The sequence below is a fragment of the Tupaia chinensis genome, unplaced genomic scaffold (genome assembly GCF_000334495.1).
Source record: "Tupaia chinensis unplaced genomic scaffold, TupChi_1.0 Scaffold143886_1, whole genome shotgun sequence".
Classification (NCBI taxonomy): Eukaryota; Metazoa; Chordata; class Mammalia; order Scandentia; family Tupaiidae; genus Tupaia; species Tupaia belangeri.
Window position 1 is genome coordinate 1112729 of NW_006203737.1, and position 15254 is coordinate 1127982.

Sequence of the window (15254 nt, forward strand, 5' to 3'; positions counted from 1 at the left end):
TCTTTCCCTTTGTGTTCATCATTTTGGTGAATTACTGTAAGATGGCAGTTTTGGCCAAAAGGTATCAATCAGATATATTTAAAGTGCATTTTATTGGGGCCAGTAGATGGCCCGAGGGTTAAAGTTTCTGGACTCCTAGGAGACTGACCATGGCTTGATTTCTGGACCTGGTGACTTGAAAACTCATGCTGAGCACATCTATGTGCATGTCTAAAATCCCCAGAAAAGAATGGAGGAGAAGGGATTGTGGCATGGCCATCCAGCCTGGGAGTAATTTCTCAGTTCCCCTCTCTCTGTCTCTCTCTCTCTCTCCTTCTGGCAAGTGCACATGCCTTATGGAAGCCTTAAAAAAAGTGTATTTTATGGGACCAGCAGTTAGTGTAATGGCTATGTTGCTGGACTCCCATGTAGCCGACCACAGTTCATGTCCCAGACCCAGTGGCTTAAACACACGCCGGGAGTGTGTGCGTGCGTGCCCAAGATCCCGAGAGGAGAATGGAGGCGAAGGGTTTGTGGCATGGCCATTCCCCCTGGGGGGGTGATTTCTCGCTTTCTGTCTCTCTGTCTCTTTCTGTCTTTCTGGCGAGCGTACGTGCCCTATAGTGAAAAACTTCTCCCCCCCCAAAAAGTGTATTTTATTTAGAATATGTGGAAAATTTTTATAACTTTATAGTAAGAAGATAAACATACTCTGGGGCCAGCAGGTGGTGGTTGAGGGTGCTGGACTCCTACACGGCCGTCCATGGTTCAAGTCCCGGACCTGGCAGCTTGCTTTCTCACTTTCTCTCTCTCTCTCTCTCTTTCTCTCTGTACCTTCTGGTCAAATTAAAAATAAATAATAAAAAAGAAATGAAAGTTAAAATAAAATAATTCTTAAAAAAAGTTTTAAAAAAGATCAACAACTCAATTAAAATTAGGCAAAGGATCTAAATACACATTACGCTAAAGAAAATATGCAATCAACAAACAATATGAGTATAGAATATGTTCAACATCATTAGCCATTAGGGGAATACAAATTAAAGTCACAATGACACATTACTTCACATACTAGGATGAGCATAATCATAAATACTGGAAATAACAGATGGTGAGTATGTGAGGAAATTAAACACTCCTAAAAGTTTGAAGGAAATTTAAAATGGTACAACTACATTGGAATACAGTTTGACATTCTTAAAAGAATTTAAAAATATAGATACTATATAACTTAAGAATTTCACTCCTAGGATATATCCATAAGAAGTGATAATACATGTCTTCACAGAAACTTGTATATTAATGTTCATAATACCATCATTCTTAATAAAAAAAGAGTAAAAACAATTCAATATCTGTCAACAGAAGAATGAATAAATTGTGGTAAATCCATATAATGGAATATAATTCAGTCACAATAAATGAAGTATTGACATACTTTAAAAAGTGGATGAACTTTGAAAATATGGTATTTAAAAGAAGCCAGACACAAAAGAGAATACTTTGAAAAGTTCATAGAAAAGTGGAATTAAAGTGCTAATTAATTTGGGTATTGGACTTCGGCAAAAAAATACCTTGAAATTCATGTGTAATTTTTTTATAATATGCATCGTCTGTGATCTTTCTAAGACTCCTCCTAGTGCATGATTTTATTTATGTGAAATATAGAATAAATTTAGAATAGTAAACCCACAGAGACAGAAAATATATTAGTATTTGCCTAGGGTCGGGGGGAGAGTGAACGGGTAGTAACAGCTAAAAGGTAAGTAGTTTCTCTTTGGGGTGATGAAATGTTTTGAAATTGGATAGTGGTGATGGTTATACAACTTTGCAAATATTTAAGAAAACCTTGAATTTTACATTTTAAAAGCGCGAATTTATGTAAATAATCTCAATTATAGGAATATAAAAGATGAATGAAGTTGTATCATGTTGACATTAATCAAAGAAAGCTGAAGTGGCAATATCAATAATGTAATATCATAATTTATTGAGAAGTCTATTGAGTTCTAATTGTATACTTAACAATATAGGTTAAAAACACATGGAGTAAAAACAAAACTGAAAGTAGAAATAGGAAATCTATACATATAGTTAGGGAATTTGATACCCCTAAGTCAGTAATGCATGGATCCACAGAAAGAAAACCAGTACAAATAAAGAAGACAGGAACATTATCAACCAACATGCACTGTTGATAAGTAAAGAATAATTCATCCAAATATAATTATTATTTGCCATTTTTTTAAAAAAGTATAATCCATTCATAGGTTATTTTTGAAATCACATAGGATATTTAGCAATATAGACCATATTCTTGAATTTAACAGCTGTCAATTATTTTATCAATTAAAATAACATAAAATAGGTTTTCTTATGATAGGGGTATTGAATTGAAATCAATAAGGGAAATATGTGAAGAAAATTAATTTGGAAAGTACATAGTACATTTTTGCTTACAGTCACCCCTCATGTAACAACCTACTTGTTTAAGCTCAGGCTTATGACTAGTTCTCCAGTGCAGAGAATTCCCTTTCTCAGTCTGTGTGGATCTCTTGAATCCCTTTTCTCAATCTTTGTCTCATTCCTTCCTAATGTTGGTTAGTATTCACTACAGGAAGCATTCACAATTATGGAAGACTGCATATTTTATTTATAAATTTGTATTTTATTGTGCACCCCTAGTAGAGTTCAGCATAAATAGAAATGATTGTGCCAGATTTATGTTATTGTGTTGTGGTGTGTCTTGTCACTTTCTTGCACTTATCTAAGGTATGCTTTTTATTTATTTTTAGATTTTATTTTTTTGGAGAGGTTTCTGCTATAGGGTGCATGTGCTCACCAGAAAGACAGAGAAAGACAGAGAGACAGAAAGCGAGAAATCACCCCCCAGGGGGGATGGCCACGCCCCAATCCCTTCTCCTCCATTCTCCTCTGGGGATCTTGGGCATGCACGCACACACGCCAGGAGTGAATTTAAGCCACTGGGTCTGGGACTCAAACCATGGTCGACTACATGGGAGTCCAGCAACATAGCCATTACACCAACTGCTGGTCCCTAAGGTATGTTTTTTTATATGGATAGAATTACATTATTCTAGTGTAGTGGTGTGTGGTATCTATTGAAAAATACATATCCTATGTCACCACATCACACCATAAGACATCTACCCACCTTTAAGCTCCTAACTTATCAACCAGTTAGCTTAATGACCTGGTCACCTACTCCTTGCAAGGGAACTTAGTCCTTACATGAAGCATGCCTGTAACTCCTGGGTTAAGGAGATCACAAGGGACATTACAAAATATTTTTAAATGAATGAAAATGAAAATATTCCATCTCTAGATGTATGGAGTTAAAAAAAAAGGCACTGAAAGTGTAATTGATTGCATTAAATGCTCATATAAGAAAGAGAAAAGGCCTTAACTCAATGACTTGTACTTAAGAACCTAGACAAAAGGGCTGTCAGATAGCATAATGGTTAAATGCTGGACTCCCATGTTGCTGACTGTGGTTTGAGTCCTGGACCTGGTGGCTTGCTTTCTCAGTTTCCCTTTCTTTCTCAGGTCAGATTAAAAAGTAATAATAACAAATGAAATTAAATAAATAAATCTTTAAAAAAATCTAGACAAAGAATAGCAAATTGAACCCAAATTAAAGCAGAAGAATGCAAATATGAAAGACAAAAATATCAAAAATATAAATCACTAAATTATATAAAAAACAATAATAAGGAACCAGCAGTTAGCGTAATGGCTATGTTGCTGAACTCCCATGTAGTTGACCGCAATTTGAGTCCCAGACCTGGTGGCTTAAACTCACGCCAGGTGGGCGCGTGTGCGTGTGTGCCCAAGATCCTGAGAGGAGAGTGGAGGAGAAGGGATTGTGGTGGGACCATCGCCCCTGGGGGGTGATTTCTCGCTTTCTGTCTGTCTCCCTCTGTCTTTCTGACGAGCGCATGCGCCCTATAGAACAAACCTCTCCAAAAAAAGAAAAGAAAACGGTAATAAAAAAAATCAATAAAACCAAAGGGTTAGTAAAGTTGATAAAAATCTAGTGAGATTGATCAGAAAAAAAAACATAGAAGACACAAATTGCTAATATCAAAAATAAGGAAGGAGAGTATACTGCAGATCCTACAAATATTAAAACACAATAGTAATTTGAAAAACTTTAAGTCAATGTATTTGACAACACAGATTAAATGGACAAATTATTTAAAAGGCACAGATTTACCAAAGCTCACAATAGAAGTTATAGGAACCCAAATTGCTCTATAGTTATTAAAGAATTGATATAGTTTAGCAGTTTCCCATAATAAAAACTCAAGGCCCATGTGGTCTCTGGTGAGTTCTATCACACATTTAAGGAAATATTAATTCAAATTCTAAGTCCTTTCTGAAGACAGAAGAAGAAAGAACATTCCTAACCTATTTCACAAAGCCAGTATTACCTTAATTCAAAAATGTAAAAATGTATAACATAAAACCTACATACCAATTTTCATAACCACAGATGCATAAATTTTAAATGGAATTTCAGTAAATTGAATCTAACAATAAACAAACAATTAAGGTACCATAGCCAAATGATGTTTATTCCAAAATGCAAGTTTCACTAATATTAGAAAAAAACAATTGATGCAATTTTTTAGATCAAGAGATTAAAGAAGGAAAACCATATGATCATGTCATAGATACAGAATAGTGCATTTGAAAAAAATCTTACCCCAAATTAGAAGGTACAACAGATAGGAGAGTTGAAAACTCATTTTTTGAGGCTTGTATAACTCTGATAACAAAATTAGACAAGGAGGCCACCAAAGAAATAAAAATAACAAGGCAAAATTTCTCATTAGAAAGAATGCAAACATAATAATTAAAATATCAAAAGTACCCAACGATAAAGAAAAAAATAAAAATGCAGGAACCAGCAGTTAGCATAATGGCTATATCGCTGGACTCCCATGTAGTCGACCACGGTTTGCGTCCCAGACCCAGTGGTTTGAAACTCACGCCGGGCGCATGTGCGTGCATGCCCAAGATCCTGAGAGGAGAATGGAGGAGAAGGGATTGCGGTGTGACCATCCCCCCTGGGAGGGTGATTTCTCGCTTTCTGTCTTTATGTCTCTCTCTGTCTGTCTGGCGAGCGCACGCGCCCTATAGCAAAAACGTCTCCAAAAAAAAAAAAAGAATAAAAAAAGAAAAATGCCATTTCCAAGAGAGATTTATTCTAGGAATGCAAGATTAATTATAATTCAAAAATGTATATAACTGACCATGCTAACATAATAAAGGAAGAAAATAAGTCCTATATTTATCCCAGCATGATAAAAGATTTTAGGTCCTTTGGCTCTGAGTAGCACCATGGTGGTTGGCAAGAATAAGCTCCTTATGAAAGGCGGCAAAAAGGGAGCCAAGAAGAAAGCATTTGATCCGTTTTCTAAAACAGATTGGTATGACGTGAAAGCACCTGCTATGTTCAACATAAGAAATATTGGGAAGACCGTAACTACCAGGACTCAAGGAACCAAAATTGCATCTGACGGCCTTAAGGGCCGTGTGTTTGGAGTGAGCCTTGCAGATCTGCAGAATGACCAAGTCGCATTTAGGAAATTCAAGCTAATTACTGAGGATGTTCAGGGCAAAAACTGCCTGACTAACTTTCCATGGCATGGGTCTCACCCGTGACAAAATGTGTTCCATGGTCGAAAAATGGCAGACCATGATTGAAGCTCATGTCGATGTCAAGACAACCAATGGTTGTTTCATCTCTTCTTTGCTGGGTTTACTCAAAAATGCAACAATCAGACACAGGAGACCTCTTACGCCCAGCATCAGCAGGTCCGCCAAATCAGGAAGCAAATGATGGAAATCATGACCCGGGAAGTGCAGAAAAATGACTTGAAAGAAGAGGTCAATGAACTGATTCCAGACAGCACTGGAAAAGACATAGAAAAGGCCTGCCAGTCCATCTACCCTCTCCATGATATCTTCGTCAGAAAAGTCAAAATGCTGAAGAAGCCCAAGTTTGAACTGAGAAAGCTCATGGAGCTTCATGGTGAAGGTAGTAGGTCTGGAAAAGCTACTGGGGATGACATGGGTGCCAAAGTAGAACAAGCTGATGGATATGAACCACCAGTCCAAGAATCTGTGTAAAGTTCAGACTTTTAATAGTGACAAATAAAAAGTACTATTTGTGACAGTTAAAAAAAGAAGAAAAGAAAATGGATTTGAGTACATTTACATTGATTTATAATAAAAATTCTCACCAAAGATAGTATAAAAGGGAACTTTCTTAATCTGATGAAAGGCATTTCACAAACTCTACAGCTAAATAACATCATTTATATAAATTGATAGAAAAAATTTTTGAGATATTTTTGCTATAGGGTGTGTGTGCTTGCTGGAGTGACAGAGAGAGACAGAGAGACAGAGAGACAGAAAGCAAGAAAACACCCCCAGGGCGGATGGCCATGCTGCAATCCCTTCTCCTCCATTCTCCTCTCAGTATTTTGGGCATGCATGCAACTGGTATGAGTTTCAAACCACCTGGTCTGGGACTTGAACTGTAGCTGATCATGTGGGATTCCAGTACCTGAAACGCTATGCCACCTGCTTGTCCCAATCAATATCATTCTAAATATTCTAATATTAACCATGTTTCCAGTTTTCCACTCAGGAAAAAGATGTCCACTACTTCTGCTTTTATTAGCATTCTTTTTCAAGTCCTATCATTGCAATAAAGCAAGAAAAATAAGTTAAAGAAAGGTTTACTATAGCAAAAGAAGAAATAAATCTGTCATCATTCCCAAGTGACATCATTGCTATGTAGAAAATTCCATGAACTCTATTAACACACTCTTCAAAATGATAAATGAGTTCTGCCCAGCCTTGGTGGTGCAGGCAGTCAGAGAGCTGCTGGGCAATGCTAGAAACCATATGGAAGCCTCTCGCTTTGTATCCTGGGTCTGTGGCAATATGCTGGATAATCCTGTGGCTGTGCTTGTACTCCTGGCTGGCTAGACAGCCGGAGAAGAAGTATCGTGGTGTGGTGGGACTCTGTTTAGTACCTGTCCCTCTTTCTCTTGTCTTCTCTCTCATCCTCTTTCTCATGAAATCAACTTTAAAAAAAAATTAGCAAAAAGAGAGAGAGAGAGCAAAAACAAAGGCAAAGGGGGCTATCCTATTGAACTTGGCATAGAAAAAGTTTTTTTTAAACTGGATACAGAAGTCATGGACCGTTAAACAAAACAGTGACAAACTGAACTTCCTTTAAGAGAGTCAAAAGCCAAGCACAGATTGGGAGAATCATTCAATACACATATCTGATAAATGACTCATATCTAGAATATAATTGTAGAAATCAATTTAAAGAGACTGACAATAGGCAAATGGGTAGAAAAGATACATTACAAAGAGGACATCCAAATGCTGAACGAAAATAAGGAAAAATGATCAACAGCATGAGTCAGCAGAAATGATTCACACTTATTAGGGCCAGGGTTTGGCCAACAATGGCTCATGAGCGAAATCTGGACTGCATCCTTTTTTCTCTTTATGGAACATGAACTAAGATTTAGGTTGCATTTTTGAAGAGTTGTTAAAATATATATACAAGAGGTCATATGCGACCCCTCAAAATCTAAAATATTTTTGAAACTGGCTGTCATAGAAAAAGTTTGTGGGCTCCCAGTTAAGATGGAAGTATTACTTTTTGGCAAAAATGTTTTTTTTTCTTTCATGTTTTATGTTCTTACATTTCTTATGCTTTTGTGAATTGATAAACCGGTTTGAAAAAAAAAAAACAAAACACTTGGACAATACCTTCTAAGAGTCCTATTCTTAGAGTTTTTCTTTGGGAATATACAAAACAGAAATGAATGCAATAAAAAAAACACCATGAACACTCATACTCATTGCAACTGTAACTGTAATAGGTAAACACTGGAATCAAATAAAATGCTCATTAACTGTAAGAAGGTGAATTCATTGTTGTGTATTTATACAATGGATCACTGTGTGACAATGAAAGAGAAGCAATTACTCATAAATACAACATGAAAGAATGATACAGACTTAGTACTTAATTGAAAGAGATCAAACTCAAGAGAGTATATAAAAGAACATTTTACATGCTTCCATTTATAGGATACTCCAGAACGGGAAAACTAATCTGTGGGTGTATAAGTTAGAATAGTGATTACCCGTAGGGGCTTGCCAACAGAAATGGGACAATAGCTAGTACTCTGGAGGGTTAGAATGCTCTATTCTTTTTTTCTGAGTGTTCATTACAGAAGTATAAGTGCTTGTAAAACATCAGTAATATATGCACTTAAGATTTGTGGTGCACTTTATTATATATATTAGATCTTTTTCAAAGTTTAAAGTTCATGGATACCTTGATTCTTTGTGTGTGTGTGCATGTTCAATTGTCAGAGGGCATGTACATGCACTAGAGAAAGACAGAGGGAGAGGAAGAAAGCACATCCCAATGGGACATGGCCATGTTGCGGTCCCTTCGCTTCCATTTCTCCATCTTGGTGGGATTTGGGGCATACGAATGTACTTGTGTGGCATGCTTTCCAAGCCACCAGGGCTGGGACGTCAACCATGGTCAGTCATGTGGAACCTTGCTCCCTTAACCACTAGGCCATAGGGCCAACCCATATACCCCAAATTCTGTTCACAGACAACTAAAGTTAGTGCATATCAATCTAAAGTGAAAACGATATTTAAGATGTTATTGAAAGATTAGATACAGGAGATATTCTGAGGCAATGGGTTGAATTTGGGAATCATGGCTATTAATGAGTCATGAGGGTGGACAACATTCCTTTAGGCAGTGCCATTTTGGGTGTGTAAATTGCTAAGTCACTAATATTGTGAACATGTATTAAAATCTTTTTAAAAATTTGCTTTAAGGTACATGTGCTGAGAGAGAGAGAGAGAGTTTAAGTGAGAAAGCACTCTCCTTGGGGGGATGATCACAGCACAATCCCTTCTCCATTTTCTCTCAGAATTTTAGGCATGCATGCATACTCACCTGGTGTGTTTTCCAAACCACTGTGTGTGGGACACAAAACATGCAGTCAGTCATGTGGAATCCAGCTACCTTAACCACCATGCCACTGACTAGGCCAATAGTCAATATAGTGAAAATTTATGTGTAGCAACACAAAATGGGCCTCATTAAAGGAAAAAGGTGAACCACCGTACAAAAGCAAGTGATTGGGAACTTAAACAAGGCATCCAACAAAGGAGACATAGAGAAAGCAATAAAAAAAAAAAGCAGTGTTTAAAGGAATTCTCTGAGTAATTGTATGTGGAGGTTTGGAGAGGAAACTTCAGTTCCTGTTGTCATGGGAATAGCCAGATCACTTAAGGAGTGAAGAAATGCTTTGAGCATGGCAAAGATCAGCTCTTCTGCAAGGATAGAAGAGAAAGAAATGTAGATACATAAACATTAATAAAGTCCTAAACTAAGAAGGTAGCTGAGGGAATAAAGAGACTAGGAGAAATAAGAAAGTACTTCAAAAAATTTGTGGAAAAATGAAATGAAAATATGACTTTATTTGGGTATAAAATATTTTAAATGCATAATCTTTAAGATAGGACTAATTTTTCATGAACGTTTTGAAGATCCCTAATATTAATTACAGATTGTAGTGATTGGCTAAGGAGAAAGAGGAGTCTAAAATGGTTCTCGGGCTTCTTCTAAAGTAAATTGGAAATACTACTGCTATCTACATGAGAAACAAAAATGCAAGAGAAGGAAAAAATGAGAACGGGAGAAAGAAAATGGTATAAGCTCGGAGTAATGGCATTTGAGATGTGTTCAATATTTTTTTCTATATCACTATGTAGCTTAAGCTACAGATGTGGATATAATCTGAGTAGAAATAAATGCAAATATTTATTTGAGAATTATTAGTTGACAAATTTTGGTTATTTCTGTGGATGAGATAAGCCAAGAAAACTATATAAACAATTGGATAGAATAGAATTCTGGGGAAGAATAAGGATAAAGCAAAAAAAAAAAGAATAAAATGAATAGAATCATACAGAAAGACAAAAGAAAAGGAAACAAAAGAAGGAAATTATGTTTTATCAGGCAGAGGAACAGAGAATTATGAGGAAAGCATCCTCAACTGTATCAAATGCCACAAAGGGAGACAAAATTGGAAACCTAGACCTTAAAGTGTAATCAGTGGGGGCCAGCAGGTGTCATGGTGGTTAAAGACATTGGACTCCAATATGGCAACTGCAGTTTGAGTCCTGGACCTGGCAGATTACTCTCTCTCTCTCTCTCTCTCTCTCTCTCTCTCTGTGTGTGTGTGTCTGGTGAGCGAACATGCCCTATAATAAATTTAAATAAATAAATAAAATTTAAAAAGAAGTATTATTCATGGACACTTGAGTATCTGAGAGACCTTTTCACTGGTTTTATGAAGTCAAAACTACTTCCATGAACATTAATTTGTTATTTGTCTTCACTGTGTTTATAATTTTATAGATAGTGCAAAAGTAAGAATGGGTAAACTGTTGGTGTGTTAGTATGAATCAAGCTCGGGATATTAAATTGTACAAGAAATCCCCTTCTCTTCTATTCCCCTCTTGGGATTTTGGGCATGGGTGTACACATGCCCAGTGTGAGTTTTAACCCATCGGGTCTGGAACTTAAATAAAATTAAATAAATAATTCTTAAAAAAATTGGTAAGCATTATTAATACATATCATTATTTTGATACTACATAATAAAATGTATGAACATTAGGAAAATCTACATAACTCGGTGAACCAATATTGCCTAATAACCTGTGCTTGATGTTACAAAACAAAACATGGATAAAATATCCATTCAAAGTTCAAGATAGACTTGTAGATTTTAATCTAACAGGACATCTCCATAACTATAGCACAGCAGTTAGGTGCCTCACAGAGAAAGCTGGATACTACATGGATGGCTAAGGTTTGAGTCCCTGCCCAGTTGATTTAAAAAACATACAGGGCATATGTGTGCTCAAGATTCTGACAGGACAGAGAAATGGGGAAAAAAGGATTGTCCCAAGATTAGGCCTGAGGAATTTCTTCTCTTTTTATTTTATTTTATTTTTTTGCTATAAGGTGTGTGCACTCAATGGAGAGACAGAGAGACAGAAACAAGGAAATCACCCCTGGGGGGAATGGCCATGCCGCAATCCCTTTTCCTCCATTTTCCTCTCCGGATTTTGGGCATGCATGCACATGTGCCGAGCATTAGTTTCAAGCCACCAGGTACTGAACTAGAACTGCAGTTGGCCATATGGGAGTCCAGTGACATAACTGTTACGCCATCTGTTGGTCCCAGGGAGAGCATTTTTTCTATTTCTCTCTCTCTTTCTCTCTCTCTCTCTCTTGCACATCCATGCACACTCTGGCATAAAGAAGATTTTACTGCAACAGGATATAAAAAATTCAGTTATCTGGTCTCTTATTCTACATTAAGAAACTACAACCTGCTGAGTTTTAGAGGCAGAGGCAGAGAAAAGAATGTTGCTGTCTTCTATAAGTCACATGGTAAAGAGCTTTAAAAACGTGTAAAATGGGAAGAGCAGATGGCATGGTGGGTAAGGTGCTGGACTCCTACATGGCTGACCACTGTTAGAGTCCTGGATCAAGAGGCTTGTTTTCTCACTTTCCCTCTCTTTCTCTGCAGTGAGGACATGTGTCCTATAACAAATTAAAAAATATAATAATAAAATTGAATAAATCATTAAAAAAACCTGTAAAGCTGTATCATTCTTTTCATTATTTTTGTTTTAAAATTTAGCTTTTTTCATAGTTATTTATGTTAACATGTGATGAGTTTATCACTGTCACTTTAAATACATTAGTACATAATTTTAAATATTCTCAATTATAATTTATAAGATGGTAAATATTGACAAATTAATTGATACCCAGGAAAGCTCTTGGGGATTTTCAGTAGTGTTTGAGTATAAAGGGATTTTCAGATTAAAAGTTTGAGAACTGATGAATTAAATAATTAAAATGTCACTAGTGAAATTAAAAGAAATGGTTTCAGTACAGTAATTAGGCTACAAAATTGATTCTTAAGGAGTGAATTATAAATGGTGATGAGAAAGACATAGATTGACTTTAAGTTTGGCTGAAAGCCTGAAAGACAGAGTAGGCATCACGTAAATTAATGTATAGGTTAAAGAAAGTACTTTTAAAATTTCAGTTCATTTCTTCCTAAATTAATTTTAAAATATTCCTGTTAAAATATAAACAGGCTTTCATAGTAGAAGCAGGAAAGGTAATGTTAGAGTCATATGGAAAATTAAACATCAAAGAGTGTCTATATGAGCTCTGGAAAACGAGTAACAAGTGGGGACTAACCATATCTAATAATAAAATTTATTATAAAATTTAAAAAAAACTGAAAAAGTATCAATTTGGAATTTGAGTACACAGACTGGTGGAATAGAATGTAAACTTCAGGGGATCAGCAGATGGTATAACGGTTATGTTGTGGGACTCCCATGTAGTAGACTGTGTTTTAAGTACCAGACCCAGTGACTTGAAACTCATACTGGGTACATTTGTGTGTATGCCTAAGATCCTCACAGGAGAATGTAGGATAAGGGATTGTGGCATGATCATCACCCCTAGGAGTGAATTCTCACTTTCTGTCTGTCTGTCTTTCTGGAGAACACATGTGCCCTATAGCAAACCTCTCGCTGAAAAAAAAAAAAAGTATAGTAAGTTTTAGAAGTATATCCTGTATGTAATAAAGTTTAATATCCAATAGAAATGGCATCACAAACCACCTAACCTCTGTCAGAATGGCAAAGATTAAAATTACAGAAATTGGTAAGTGTTGGTGAGGTTGTGGTGAAAGGGGAACTCTCCTACACTGTTAGTGGGAATGTAAATTGGTCCAGCCACTGTGGAAACAATATGGAATTTCCTCAAAGACCTGTAGATAGAACTACCATGTGGTCCAGCAATTCTACTCCTGGGAATCTACCCAGAGGGCAGGAGAATGCTCAGTCATAAAAGTGCTTGCAGAACCATGTTTTACTGTGGCATTATTCATGATTGCTAAAATGGAATCAACCCAAATGTCCACAGATGAATGGATTGAAAAAGTATGGCACATCTACTCTACGTAATACTATTCAGCCATAAAAAACAAGACCTTGGCATTTGATAGAAAGTGGTCGAATATGGAAGGTCTATTGCTCAGTGAAGCAAGTCAGGCTATAAAGAGGCATTGTATGTCTCCACTAAACTGACTGACTGTACTTTATGATAGAGCCTGAAAGACTGGAGGACATTTAAGCATTGAAAATAGCTATGAACACTGGAGACAGTGTGGAAGGAGGGTCGGAGAGGAGACAAGTTAAGGAAATTAGGGAGAAAAATAGAGAAGTGAGACATTTGTGGTACAGAGACATGGTTTATTTCCTATTGGTGATAACGTGTATAGTATTCTCAATTGGACTGGTCGGAGCTATATTTCATGTTGAAATTCTCTTTACAAGCTAAATGATGTATAGTGATTGAATGTATAAAAAATACTAAAAGCCTATCTTGAATTTGAAATATCAAATGAAATGAAATCATGAGGTATTTTATCTATAAATAAGTGAGTCTATGTGTAAAAAAGAAAGAAAAAAAGATGGCATCACAATTCCCAGGGTATTGACCTTTTCTAAAAAATGGCATGAGATGGGCGAACGGAGAAGGTGAGGCTGGATCCACATGGTTAAGTTTGGGTTCACATCCCAGTGGCTCTCTGTGCATACAAGGTATGCATGCATACCCACAATCCAGTCTGACAGAAACTTGGAGTGGATTACAATGTGAGGATCTTATCGGGGGTGCCTGTCTTTCTCTTTCTTTCTCAATATTTCTCTCTCAAAAGAAATAAATGAATAACTTTTCAAAATAGCATAAGATAGGGACCAGCAGTTAGCATAATGGCTGTCGCTGAACTCCCATGTAGTCCACTGTGGTTCGAGTCCTGGACCCGATGGCTTAAACTCACGCCGGGCGCGTGTGCGTGCGTGCCCAAGATCCCAAGAGGAGAATGGAGGAGAAGGGACTGTGGCGTGGCCATCCTCCCTGGGGGGTGATTTTTTGCTTTCTGTCTCTCTGACTCTCTCTGGTGAGTGCACGTGCCCAGTAGCAAAAAAAAAATATATATTTGGAAGAAGAAAAGATTGAATACATATTTCACCTCATACAAGAATAAACTGCAAATGGATAAAGGTTCTAAATGTAAAAAATAAGAGAACTATGGGTGATCAATTGCCTAGCCTAAGTCTGAGGAAATGATTTTTAATTATCACTCAACATAGAAAGGAAATCTGATAAAATGAACTATATCAAAATAAAGCAATTTCACATGGCTAAATGCAATAAACCCAGGGGCTTAATGGTGATGTAGTGGTAAAATGTATCTCTGCCTTCTTCCCTATCTTTCTTGCTCACTAATGGAATAAAAGAAGAAAGAAAAGGAAAAAAAAAAAAACTAAAAACAACAAATGACTTAGGCTGGAATCTGGAGAAGAGTTTAGACAAGAGTGACGCTAGAGAATTTTATTAAAACAAAACAAAACAAAACAAACAAAAAAACACCATACACTGTGTCCTGCAGCAAGTAGCAAACACAGAAAATGCTTTCATTTATAACATGTAAAACGATTAGTGTGTATAATGCATAAAACTTATCAAAGTTAAGAAATAAAAATATAGGGGCCAGCAGGTAGCATAGTGGTTCAGGCACTGGACTCCCACACGGCTGACTATAGTTTGAATCCCAGACTTCATGGTTTTAAAATCACACTAGGCGCATGTGCAGGTGTGCCCAGAATTCCAGGAGGAGAATGGAGGAGAAACAGTTGTGACATGGTCACACCTCCTAGGGGGTGTTTTCTCACTTTCCATCTCACTGTCTCTCTGTGGTGAGTGAACATGCCCTCTAGCAAAAACCTTAGAAAAAAAAAAAGAAATAGAAATAGAAATGTAGAAAACTAGACAGAAAGGGGAAAAAGGCATGATCAATTTGCCAAAAAATAATTTAGCAATGACATTTGTTTAAATGCTTTTCATATGTTTGCATAAACAGAAGCTCAATTTCAATCATAATAAAATAGATACAAATAAAAATTGTATTGGGAGATCATTTTTCACATATTGGATTGGGAAAAAAATTAAGTTTATTTATTAACTTCATGAGAGATGAGAGAGACAGGCACTCTCAATAGGGTCTTCATGCCAT

The 15254-nt window shown here is 36.5% G+C and overlaps 1 protein-coding gene and 1 pseudogene across 1 annotated transcript in view; one reads left to right on the top strand and one right to left on the bottom strand.

The window, feature by feature from the left end:
- Positions 1–15254, bottom strand: part of HTR2C (5-hydroxytryptamine receptor 2C) — a 192386-nt gene that overhangs the window by 48370 nt on the left and 128762 nt on the right. The window lies entirely within an intron of this gene.
- Positions 5347–6138, top strand: LOC102476457 (40S ribosomal protein S3a pseudogene; annotated as a pseudogene).